Source organism: Amphiura filiformis, chromosome 7 (genome assembly GCF_039555335.1).
Source record: "Amphiura filiformis chromosome 7, Afil_fr2py, whole genome shotgun sequence".
In the NCBI taxonomy this organism is placed as follows: Eukaryota; Metazoa; Echinodermata; class Ophiuroidea; order Amphilepidida; family Amphiuridae; genus Amphiura; species Amphiura filiformis.
Window position 1 is genome coordinate 46,346,014 of NC_092634.1, and position 12,898 is coordinate 46,358,911.

Here is a 12,898-nt window from a genome sequence, read left to right on the forward strand (position 1 = left end):
TTATGGCCCTGGTGCTGCCACTGGTACTATATGCAGTAATCTTTTTTTAACAGGTACCCTGGTGTGTATACAATAGCCCAAACAGGGTTGTAGAGAAATGAATCTTGCGCCGATATGAAAAGTACAGCATTATTTGTTAATGAGAGCCAATCATCCCATGACGTGCAAGAGATGAAAATGCTACACCCACTTTTCATATGACAGGGTTCGAGGTTTGAGTACGGTTTCACTGCCAAATGTGTGAAAAAAATATTTAGGTGTGAAGAATACTTCTAACAATGAGAATATATAGTATTTCTAAGGTAAAATGTCTGAATTTTCAATTTTCTAACTTAGAATACTGTATCTTAAGTCGATTTTTGGGTTAAACATGGATTTATGGCCATTTTTTACTGAAAATGACCAGTTGTAGGCGAAAAAAAAATTCACCATTAATTTTTAATCCCTAATATTTTCTACTATATAGATAAATGTTGTCTTTCTCTGTTATTTTGTATTACCTGATGGTTTATTTGTTCAAATAAAACTGTTTTTAATTGATTTCATCGCTTACTTTGTATACCATGCCCGGATAAAGTTGAACTTGAAAGTGAAAAAACGAAGCCCAAAAAAGGTCATTTTCGAGAGATTTGTATCTTAGTTTCGCCATAAAATTTGATCTAAAGAGGCTAGAGACCTCATTAACCCCTCATTTTAATGATATTTTAATGTGCCACACACTGATAATAATTTTAACTTCCTTAAAAAAAGAGAAATTGAAGAAAATTGCAAAAATGTTACCCATACCCCTAAGCGTGAAAAAAATATGGCAAATTGTAAAAAAAATTATTTCGGAAAAACTTATGAAGGTACAGCTCTGAAAAGTTGATCGATTGTGCACTCTACCAATCCCCACAATCGATTAGATGCCATGTATACTTTTTTTCAAAATAATTTTTTTTACGACTCAGATTTTGCCCCATTTTGAGGTTCACGCCATTTTTCTGATGTATCAACCCCTTAAACCCAAAGGTCACACCCATAAAAGTTATTCCAGGAAGAGCAGTCAATGCCTTTCATGTTGTGCCCTCAAATATGTAATTATAAAGGGATGATCTGATGATAATACGACCACCGATGATGAAGAATCTTTCACACCGGGAGATGTAGTATGGGCAAAGCATGGTTGCTACTGGTATCCAGCTAAAGTCATTTCCCCAACTGATGTACCTGAACATCTATCTGAAGTTCTATCCTGAGAAAACTGAATCAGAATCAAGTAATAGTCAAGTGGTATGGTGAAGAGAACTTTAGTTCTGTACCAGCTCATCACATCAACCATTTATCAAAAAAAGTTGATGCAGCCCATGCTGCTAGATCACACAATATTCAGTTGCGCTATCAACAAGCCATTTCTGATGTCAGGGGTGAATAAAGTGCTATGCTTCAGTATAAACATTTTAAGATTGTGTAAAGGTAATCAGTTATACATTAACACTTAAAGAACATCATTTCTTTATGAGTTTAGACATCAATAGATTTATTGTCTTGACACCAAACCTGACCGCTATATGTTTACTAAATATATAGGAATACAGGGCCTCAGTACCAACATCATTTCATTTTCATACATGAGAACAGTGTTTAAGCAGTCTTTATAGTTTGTTTAACATATTTATAGATTCAAAACAACTTAAGGTTACACAAAGAGACGTATAAAAAACGTATAAAAGACTTATAAAGTTGTTCTCTAAAACAGAGTTTTCTCAGTAATCAAATATCGCAGCGAGTGAAATGTTGGGGCATTGGATGTAGCTTAACATTTTTGTGTGTGTTATATACAAATTATTAGAATAAATTTTAAAATCCTTCGTTTAAAGCATTTTTTACTCATCATGTTCACAAGATCAAAAACACGTTCCATGAGGTTTTTTTCAAATGTGCGCTCCGTATAAATCCACACCTAGCGATTGTTTTCTTCTTTTTCAGTATTGTATTACAAATCGATCAAAGAAATAATGTTGCCATGGGGAAGAACCAAATACAGTACCGATTAAATTTTAAAAGCCCGCTTTTTGGGGAAAATTTTGGAGAATTTGCTTGAGAAAAAGCTGGTTTGTGAAATTATCGATATCTTGATTACGAGGACGTTAATTTAGACATCTGAATACCTACATTATTTCTCAACATTCTGCCAATTGCTATTCCATTTGATTTTCACTCCAAATTGAAGCTAGTTTTGCAAAAAACGAGGTTTTCCTCCATCAGTTCGTTCAAAATTTCAGCGCCGACATGCGTGTTTATTCTAAGAGCCATAATGCGGACGCGATTGTAATCATATGTAATTGCATCCAATTATAGTTATATCATCCGCTTTGAGAACAGTCAATTTGTGTAAGTTGATCTGTGGCCGAGTGGATAGAGCGTTGGACTGGGAATCTAATATGAACTATTTTTGTGGGTTCGAGTCTCCGTGTGGCTGAATTTTCTTTCTTTTTTTCTCTTTTCTCATTTTTACTTCCTTTCTTTCCTCTTTTCTTTCTCCTTTCTTTTATCATTTTTTTTTTTCATTTCTTTCATTTCTTTCTTTCTTTCTTTTTCGTTCATTTTCTTTCTCTCTCTTTCTTTCTCTTTTCACTATTTCTTTATTCTTTCTTGCTCCTTTCTTTTTAGTTTTATTTGATTGATTCGCTGAGTGCAGTGAATCGTGATTGATTGTTTTTCACTTTGTAGGCCTGCTAAGTCTGTCTTGTTGATTTTCATCCCAAATTCGATTTACAAATAATTGCTTTTTGATATTGTTGTTGTTGCCTACCCTTACATTGTAATCAGGGGAATAGCAGCATTGATTTCATCAAAGATATCAAGGCTATAAATTCAAAATCAACACATTTTCCAGGGCGTAGCTTGACGAAGTGCCCCAATCAATTTTAAAATTTATAAAATCCTTGTGAAAATTGCGAAAATGGCTTGTGCCACCCCCGGCATCCGAGCTCCGGCACGAGCTAAGCCAAGTTTCATAGCCTTTTCATGTCTTGACCGTGGATCGATATTCTATTGTAAGTAGGCTCTACGTCCCGCACGCTTGTTCATTTTCTGCATGGCTGTTTCTGTTATGAACTTACGCCCTCTGAAATCAAGCGCATGAAAAACTCTCGCTAACCTTAACTGAAGTAATAATGCTCTGTAACTTTTTTAAAATACAGTTGTGTTCCAAGTAGACTCCCAGGATTCTTCGTAAAAACAACATGCGCTTAGAATTTGTTACATATCTTTAAAATGGTGATACCCTGTGTATTAAAAACTTCAGAAATGGACTCAGCACAAAATTCTAGTCCAGAAAACATGTATAATGTTATGATAACATGAACTTCATTTTTCCCCCATTTTGGCAGTAAAACAGTACTCAAACCTCGAACCCTGTCATATACATGTAGTACAGTCTTGATATCTTTTGTGTAAATGCAAAGGCTTGCAACACCATACGTGACTTGTTAGACACGGATGATAGAATGATCGATCCCCATGCAAGAATCCTCATCAGAGACTTTGTCTATTAGTGCAGGATCTGTTTATCATATTGAAATTAGCACAATATGATCAACACAGACTATATCCATCAACAGTCAAAGTCCCTGTGCTTTGAATTCATGAGGGCCATTCATTTGACGGTGTGTGTCTAACAATCACACCGGCGTTGCATGGTTTTGCATATATGTGATGCGATCAAGCAAAATCAGTCGGAACTCGGAAATATTGATTTTGAGATACAGCCAAATAAAGGAAACATTTCCTTTTGTTTCTTCTTGTTTTGGAAACTCTTTAATTGCTCATATCTTTGGAACTGGTTGTTCAATTTCAATGGGGTTTTCTGCAAAATCCAGCTTTGTAAATGTTTTTTACTATCCTGTAAGAAACTGAAAATTTATTATTGCCGAGTTCCGACTGATTTTGCTTGATCGCATCACATATGTGATAGTGTTCTGTGTCTTCAAATATGTGGTATGTGCGTAGCAGTTTCGGCCGTCACTTCATTATCGGGCGATGCTGAGACATGGTGTTTGTGGTTAGTCTGTGATGAACATGTTCATAATAACCTGATCATCATAGGGTAATTAAGGTTACTGGCTGTGATTATAACTTGCGCATTTTCCACCCTGCTGTGGCAGTGACGTCAAAGCATTGAGGCAGCTGTTTTGTGCGCGCATCTATGGGGCATCTTTAAGTGTGTGCATGTGTATGCCAGCATTTTGAGCAGACACTACCGCTTTGTAGGTGTGCCCAATGAAATGCACACTGACGTCACTGCCATATCAGGGTGGAAAATGGCACTAGTTTTCATCAAAATAATAGTCATTAGCAAATGTAATCTTGTTCTTAAATGAAATGGTCAATTAGTCATTGACCCCAATGTATAGAATTGTATTTTTTTGTAATGCACTTTGTATAGAAGTATGTTTATAATAAATCAATTGAAATCGAGAATTTACCTGTGTGTTATGCGATTTTCTTTCTGTGCGATGTAAGTGAAGTCAACAGTTTTAGATTTCTGCCAATCTACCTGTGCAGATTAATTTGTTAAGCAAAAATATCGTGAAAATTGAATTACGTTCTAGACACATTGTCTATGGAGGAGTGAAATACACATAATCATGCATACCTCTCAAAAGCAAAATCGGTATCAACTGAAATTTTGGGAATAAGCTTTTTTCATGGATATCTACTGAAAAAGGTTATAAGTTAAGGCCAATGAAAGTCAATTCTGAGTGTACTATTTTCAGAAAACAAGGGAGGTAAGTGAATTAATCAAAATGAAATACAAAAGGGCAAACAGGACACTCAAAATCTACTTTGCTGTGGCTAAAATCTCAATCCAGGTCGCATTTAACCAGATTCTGCAAAATAAATCACAAACACAAATACACTGTTTGCAGTTAAGTAAATTTTTTATTAATCATGATTATTTCTTCAAAACATTTCAATTTTGAAAGCAAATGTAAAAATAATTTATTAGGCATTAACAATGTTACAATGGTATTGAGCTATTCCAGCTGAATATTCCATACACCCCCCCATGGAAGACAAGACCTTCCATGCAGTGAGTGTGAATTTCAAATGGGGTTACCTGAATGGGTGACTCGATCTAAAATCTACACTCCCTGTGGGAGATAAGGTCATGTCTTCCATAGGGGTATTTGAATTTAAACTGGAATAGCACATTGCTGCACTGGCCATACTCCTCATCCCCTCAAAAGGTGTCGCGCTTGACCTTGACGGACAACACTTTTTAATACTGGCGATTTATACCAAATTTGGCAAAACATATGTATTGTATACTGATATGAGATCGGCGAACAAGGACACACACATGATCCATTTCTGTACAACAAGGAATGCACACAAATTGTGGACATCCACAGTCCCGCTAGAGATGGCGTTTCTGGGTGTAAAATTCCATAAGAAAGCATAGCTAATGATCACAATTGCCAGCAAAGGGGAGTCCACACTTTCACATCCTTGTTTGCTGGTAAGGTGGGGGTATATATTTGTGGGGGTGTAAAACCTGATGTAATCAATGATTGGAAGAAAGTTTGAGCCCCCTCCAAAATAAGTATTTGGATTCAAGCACACTTTTTATCATATTATTAGGCACTGTTGTTTGTAGACAAAAGAACAAATTTATTTAGTAGAAAATAAGTTGACAGTTTCATGTCCTCTAAAGTTACAAAATATAATAGGCCTGATCTCTTCAAGGCTAACATCACTGTAGAATTGGAAGACAAGAACTTGATTAGCAGAAAATAGGTCTATAGACGAATTCAATTTCATGCATTCCTACACCTTAATGGCAGCCATAGCTGGGTCCCCGTCGAGTCTATCCCACCTACAATGTGAAACGATGCCGCCTTGGTGGGGATTTAAAACTGCATTCCATTACCCGTGTTATACGTAGACAATAGAATGATGAAAGTTTACAACACAATACAAAATAACATTGCTTTTTAAGCGGCTTTAATCCACCCATTTGGGTAGTCACAGCACCAGTTTGGTACGGCGGGGACTCAGTAATGGCTGAATGAATTCTGACCATCACTTGGCGTGTTAGATTCGTCTATAGTTACATGATGTCTTATAATTACAAAAGATAATAGGCATATGTATATTATAGAGGCAAGGACTACAACTACTGCACTGGAAATTTAATTTCAGCACAGACAACAGTTGTGAAAAAAAAAAAAAAAATGAGGGAAAACCAATATTTGATCAATAAATCAATAACTACTTGCCTTGAGTTGCTGAATTTTCAGTGCAGTAGTTGTAGTCTTTGCCCCAAAAATATGCATATCTTACCTGTCACCAATGCGCTATAATTTTTGAGAAGAATGCAAAAATAGGCACAAAATTGGTCAGGGTGTAGTACCCCCTTAATATATCAATATACAGGGGGAAAGAAGAATTACGCATCGCACACTAGCACATTTAAACATGAATTTACAAATGGAAACATAACATGCATCGGCAGATATACCAGAGTAAAAACTATGGACATACCTGCCTTTGCAGGGACTTGAACCCCAGACATCTCGCTTGTCGGGCGAGTGCTCTACCACTGAGCTACACAGACTGTCCCTGATAAAAGTGGACTATTTTATTTATTTTATTTTCTACAAATTCTTCCAAGAAAATTGGACCCATTTTTATACCAGAGGCCCAGATTTTTGGTCAAATTTTGCAAAATAATACAAAATTAAAATTTTCGTTTAAAATTTGGGCTATATTTTTGAAATTTTTTGATAACAATAAGTTACGACCCATTTTCATACCAAAATTGACCTAGAAATGGTCAAAATTGACCTAGAAATGAGGCCCGAAAATGAGGGCAGCTTTATATATATATATAAACAAAATTAGTAAACAAAGAACCATTGTTTTATTAAATATCTTGGTGGAGTAAAAATTATTTGCAAGGGGTTGAGGTATAACATCTGGTTTTCTATCTAGAAAATCCAATACTTGAGGTAAAGTGTACAGCCGCAATAATTATGTAAAATGCATACCATGTTTTTGTCATGTTTTTTCGATGTGAATCAGAGAATCGATTCTCACAAAGATTCTTGTAAACAGATTTGCGTGAATCAAAGTTGATTCCCGCAAACGTTTGTAGTTTACACAGAAGTTGATTTGCGAAAATCAAATGATTCCCGCAAATTTATTCTGCAAGAATCAAGATTGATTATCGCACTGTGAAACAAAATTCTGTTATTCTGACCCTGTTATCTATATACTTATTAAAGTAAAGACAGTGTATAATTCGTCCACTGTGTCTAAGTAGAAATAAGCAAAAGTTCAACAATTCTCGTTATTCACAATAAAAGCGCGCATGCCAGCGGTTTGCGATGTGTCGTGATGTATCATGGGAAAAGGTCGACATCAAGTCCAGCATGCAATATGAATATTACCATGCTATTACATAGGAACACGTGACAATATTTTTAGTTTGTCAATATAACGGTATTACACGCAAATCGATAGAGAAAAAATGACTTGTGCACATTTCAAATCACATTATTTAGTATTATTGCATATCGATTCGCGTGTAACACCTTTATTTTGACAAACTAACAAATATTGTCACGTGTTCCTATGTAATAGCATGGTAATATTCGTATTGCGCGGACTTGGATGTCGACCTTTTCCCATGATACATCACGATTACATCGCAAACCGCTGTCGGCGCCCTTATTGTGAATAGCGAGAATTGAAAATTGCCCCTTTTGGTCCGATTCCCAGCTTCTCTGCTACATTTTTATGATAAATTGAATGTTCTACATAATTAACAATTGCCTTCTATGTCAAAGGAGAACTGTTAATTGCTATGCCTCTAAACGAGGGATGCCTGGAGATTTGTGGTTTGGGCATTCACAACAGGGTTCTCGCCTCTATTGATAAGGCAAAAATGTATGTCTGTTTAGCTAGTCTGACCAGCCCTGGCTGAAATTTGATACACTTTTGATACACCACTTTTGATACGTATGAAAAATGTATGAAATAAAAGGCTTTGAATTGGAACCCTCATTTCATACACTTTTATGTATCAAAACTGTATCAAATTAACATTGCATACACATTTTATACATATCAAAAGTGTATCAAATGCCAAGATAATGTATCAAAAAAGTATCAAATGAAATGTATCATTTCATTTCATACATATTTGATACATAATTATATCAAAAGTGTATCAAATAAGTAACTGTATCAAATCAGGGTTCCAATTTAAACTGTATCAAATTAGCGCTCAAATTTTTATCCTTTCATTTCATACACATTTCATACATAATTTATATCAAAAGTGTATCGAATATGTTACTGTATCAAATGAGGGTTCCAATTTAAACTGTATCAAATTAGCATTGAAATTTTTATCCTTTCATTTCATACACATTTCATTCATAATTTATATCAAAAGTGTATTGAATATGTTACTGTATCAAATCAGGGTTCCAATTTAAACTGTATCAAATTAGCGTTCAAATTTTTATCCTTTCATTTCATACACATTTCATACATCATTTATATCAAAAGTGTATCGAATATGTTACTGTATCAAATGAGGGTTCCAATTTAAACTGTATCAAATTAGCATTGAAATTTTTATCCTTTCATTTCATACACATTTCATACATAATTTATATCAAAAGTGTATCGAATATGTTACTGTATCAAATGAGGGTTCCAATTTAAACTGTATCAAATTTTCGTTGAAATTTTATCCTTTCATTTCATACACATTTCATACATAATTTATATCAAAAGTGTATTGAATATGTTACTGTATCAAATGAGGGTTCCAATTTAAACTGTATCAAAGTTGCGTTCAAATTTTTATCCTTTCATTTCATACATAATTTATATCAAAAGTGTATCGAATATGTTACTGTATCAAATGAGGGTTCACATTTAAACTGTATGAAATTTAGGTTCAAATTGGTAACCTTTCATTTCATACACATTTCATACATAATTTATATCAAAAGTGTATCGAATATGTTACTGTATCAAATGAGGGTTCCAATTTAAACTGTATCCAATTATCATTGAAATTTTTATCCTTTCATTTCATACATATTTCATACATAATTATATCAAAAGTGTATGAAATATGTAACTATCAAATCAGCGTTCCAATTTAAACTGTATAAAATTAGCGTTCAAATTTTATCCTTTCATTTCATACACATTTCATACATAATTATATCAAAAGTGTATGAAATATGTAACTGTATCAAATCAGGGTTCCAATTTAAACTGTATCAAATTAGGGTTGAAATTTTTATCCTTTCATTTCATACACATTTCATACATAATTTATATCAAAAGTGTATCGAATATGTTACTGTATCAAATTAGGGTTCCAATTTAAACTGTATCATATTAGCCATTGAAATTTTTATCCTTTCATTTCATACACATTTCATACATAATTTATATCAAAAGTGTATCGAATATGTTACTGTATCAAATGAGGGTTCCAATTTAAACTGTATCAAATTTATGCGTTCAAATTTTTATCCTTTCATTTCATACATAATTTATATCAAAAGTGTATCGAATATGTTACTGTATCAAATGAGGGTTCCAATTTAAACTGTATCAAATTTATGCTCAAATTTTTATCCTTTCATTTCATACATATTTCATACATAATTATATCAAAAGTGTATGAAATATGTAACTATCAAATCAGCGTTCCAATTTAAACTATCAAATTAACATTCAAATTTTTATCCTTTCATTTCATACACATTTCATACATAATTTATATCAAAAGTGTATCGAATATGTTACTGTATCAAATGAGGGTTCCAATTTAAACTGTATCAAATTAGCGTTGAAATTTTTATCCTTTCATTTCATACACATTTCATACATAATTATAGCAAAAGTGTATGAAATATGTAACTGTATCAAATCAGCGTTCCAATTTAAACTATATCAAATTAGCGTTCAAATTTTATCCTTTCATTTCATACACATTTCATACATAATTATATCAAAAGTGTATGAAATATGTAACTGTATCAAATCAGGGTTCCAATTTAAACTGTATCAAATTAGCGTTGAAATTTTTATCCTTTCATTTCATACACATTTCATACATAATTTATATCAAAAGTGTATCGAATATGTTACTGTATCAAATCAGCGTTCCAATTTAAACTGTATCAAATTAGCGTTGAAATTTTGATCCTTTCATTTCATACACACATTTCATACATAATTATATCAAAAGTGTATCAAATATGTCACTGTATGAAATCAGCGTGCCAATTTAAACTGTATCAAATTAGCATTGAAATTCTTATCCTTTCATTTTATACACATTTTATACATAATTATATCAAAAGTGTATCAAATATGTCACTGTATCAAATCAGCTGTTCCAATTCTAATGCTGGCCAGCTGGACCGCCCTATTTTTGATACATGCCATTTGATACACCTTTGATATAGTTTTTTGATACACTTTTGATACAGTTTTTTATACACTTTTGATAGTTTTTTTGATACACTTTTGATAGTTTTTTGATACACTTTTGATACAGTTTTTTAGACACTTTTGATACACTTTTGATACACTTTTGATACAGTGTTTTATACACTTTTGATACAGTTTTTCAAATTTCAAAATTGGTCCAATCAAGCTCAAATTCAACAAGAATTATCCGTACATGATCTAAACATATTTGCAAACATTAATGACCCCAAAGTGAAGGGGTCAAAGGTCAAATTTTGAAATTAGTCTAATCAAGCTCAAATTCAACACTGCCCTCTACTGCTAATGCTGACCTCTAGCACTTTCCCCCATCACGGAGCAGCTCAATGCACTTTCCCTATCAACGCTCAAAATTACAACGCATAATAGGATAAATGTGTGAGAAAGACAAAAAAAAAAGAAGCAAAACCCAACCAAAATGGAACATACATACATCAGAAGGCCTGCTTGGAATGCAGTGCTTGTCACTGAAGTTGTTACCCTCAATAAAGAGACAAAAAGGCTACCAATAACATCTACTATACAGGCATGTGCTATATTCATGCTTAATACATATACATTGAGGCCCTATATATAATATATAGTAAGCTTACCTTATCAGAACAAAGTCAGATATTTCCTCTTTAATCACAGTCCCTGATTACAACTACATTGTAACCTAATGTGCAGTCTACAAGCATGTTTGTATCATCATCATGATAAATAAAACACCATAATTTGCTCTAAAATACAGTACATTTCCAAATGCAAATCCTGGTGTTAACTGCATACATGCCACATGGGCAAATTTGAAAATGATGAGTCATTATCTAGACATGTGATCAGTTATTGATACAGTTTTGATACACTACAAAAGGTCAGTTTATGAAAGCCCAATTTGATACACTTTTGATATACCTCTAGCAACCCAAAATAAACTAAGTCCAATTTAATACGCTTTTGATACACTAAAAAACAGGCAAAGTCCAATTTAATACACTTTTGATACACTGTATGCAGCCAGAATTTGACTAAGTCCAATTTGATACACTTTTGATATACCTCTAGACACCAAAAATTAACTAAGTTCAATTTGATACACTTTACATACACTAAAAAACAGGCAAAGTCCAATTTAATACACTTTTGATACACTGTATGCAGCCAGAATTTGACTAAGTCCAATTTGATACACTTTTGATATACATCTAGCACCAAAAAGTTCACTTTGATACACTTTACATACACTGAAAAACTGCAAAGTTCAATTTGATACACTTTTGATACACCACAAGCATGGCCAAAATTAACTAAGTTCAAATTTGATACACTTTTGATACATTTTTGATACAGTTAGGTGGTATTTGATACAGTTTTGATACCTTATATTTTCAGTTGATACATTTTCAATACACCCTTTGTATATCAAAACTGTATTAAATTGCTGTTTGATACAGTTTTAATACACTTTGATACACTTTTGATACACTTCTTGCTGTATAGAATTTCTGCTAGGGAGACTATACATTACGAGGGGTATCCAAAAGTTTTTGACATCACACAGAAGTGAAAGTGCTATACTGATGAAATTTTGTCAGTGTAATCACTGGTCCTTATGTACATTATGGTCCAAAAATAGTCTCATAAGGATGTTTACTTTCTTCAAAGGTGGCGCTAGATGGGAAGTAGGCGCATAACCTTTTCGTGATAAGATCCTCCACTTTCTTGAGTTTTTTCACTGTGGCCGCATCATCCGTAAGTGATGGACGTCCACTTCTTGGCTCATCTGTGAGGGACATGTGGCCAGTTTGGAAATTCATTTTTCAAAAAGTAATAGTGCCATATGATGGGCAATCATCACCGTAGATTGCTTTAATTTCATCATAGATTTTCTGAGCATTGTAGGCCTAACCCTTCAAATGCAGGAACTTAATCATGATGCGTGCCTCAATTTTCACCATATTGCAGGTTATGCGCCTACTGCCCATCTAGTGCCCCATGTAAAGAAAGTAAACATACTTATGAGACCATTTTTGGACCATAATGTACATAAGGACCAGTGATTACATTGACAAAATTTCATCAATATAGCTCTTTTCCTTCTGGGTGATGTCAAAAACTTTTGGATACCCCCTCGTACACATTATGTGTACAAAACATGTAGGGTTCATTTCTCAAAGCATAGCTAGTGATCAGGCTTCCTAAGCCACCAGGCTTAAGCCCAATAGTCCTGTATATATATCAGTTCTTACAATTTCACATTGTACATCATCTTGAAAGATAAATCAATAAAATGCATCCACATTGGAAAGGCTAGCCTGCTGGCTTATGAAACCTGAACACTAGCCAAGTTTCGAGAAATTGGACCTTAAACACCATACAA

General features: G+C 33.7%; 1 long non-coding RNA gene across 1 annotated transcript in view; it reads right to left on the minus strand.

The window, feature by feature from the left end:
* Positions 1 to 6,183, minus strand: part of LOC140157252 (uncharacterized) — a 246,147-nt gene extending 239,964 nt beyond the window's left edge. Inside the window, exon 1 of the long non-coding RNA XR_011859653.1 lies at positions 5,249 to 6,183. This is a non-coding gene — a long non-coding RNA (uncharacterized lncRNA). The remainder of the gene's footprint in view (positions 1 to 5,248) is intronic.
* Between the last annotated feature and the right edge of the window lie 6,715 nt (positions 6,184 to 12,898).